The sequence below is a fragment of the Rutidosis leptorrhynchoides genome, chromosome 7 (assembly GCF_046630445.1).
Source record: "Rutidosis leptorrhynchoides isolate AG116_Rl617_1_P2 chromosome 7, CSIRO_AGI_Rlap_v1, whole genome shotgun sequence".
Taxonomy (NCBI): domain Eukaryota; kingdom Viridiplantae; phylum Streptophyta; class Magnoliopsida; order Asterales; family Asteraceae; genus Rutidosis; species Rutidosis leptorrhynchoides.
The window spans coordinates 44626811-44627999 of record NC_092339.1 but is presented as its reverse complement, the minus strand read 5'-3'; positions in this window follow the sequence as shown (position 1 = coordinate 44627999).

Genomic DNA, 1189 nt, shown 5'->3' with positions numbered 1-1189 from the left:
GCTAAATCGAGAACTACCAGCTACAACCATCTCGATTTCATGTCAAACGAGACCCTTAGACTTATTATCATTTTTTACTGCCATAAACATGGCCATTTCGTCTTCATCCGGTCGATATTGTTGGGTTCATCAATTAGGTGTGTGAAGTATATCATTGCTAAGTACCCATGATCTTTTTACTTGAAAAAACTTCATTTTCTCAATGCAAGTCGCAATTGAATCGCGCTGATTCAATAAAAGCACAATTGATAGAAGCCGATTCGAAATGACTAGTCACATAAAAAATCAAGAGAGAAATATACTTTACCACTAATTTTCCATTCATATCCATGCCATAAAACAACTTGCATATTTATATTAGTAGAAAACAAGGCTTCTTCTGCTGCTACTACTACATGAATGGAAACTGAGAAATAAACTACCAAACCAATAATGAGAAACATTAATAGAAATATGGGAACATGGATTATGCATGTTTGACCAGTTGCAAAACCAAGGTTGTAAAAGACGCGAGTCGGGGACGCATCGGCCATGCTTAAAAAACGACGCGTCGGACACAACGGCGACGCAACGGGCGTTGACTTTTTAAAATAGTTTTATTAAATATGTATTTATATATAATATTATATAGATCGAATCTTAAAATATAAACTATATTTACAATAAACATGAACAATTACCAATTATTAACACTATTACAAAAAAAATTAAAAAAATTGACCGACTTTGACCGACTTGGACCGATTTTGACCGACGTTTTTCGAATTTGACCGACTTTTTCCGACTTTGACAACTTTTAACTTTGACCGACTTTTTAGCAACGACGCATCGGCCATGCCAAAAAAATGACGCGTCGACCGACGCATCGGTCAAGTCGGCCGACTTTTGCAACACTGTGCAAAACACATATTGACACGTACACATCTCATATCCAATGCAACTGCTTTTGGTTGTTTTTTTTCCTACTTGGGCCTCATAAATATATATCTGCTGTGGTTTGGGCTATAGCATGTTGATCCTGACATCGGACTGAGGATAAGGTGTTAATTCTTTTTTATATTTTCGATAATTTTATTAATTGTAAGGTTCAGAAAAGTTCAATTTTTCAGTAATCAAATGGCAACGTTCGACCTTTGTTCAAACTAAAAGTGTCGACGAGAAGTTAAAATGTCAATTCGTCTTTCCTATT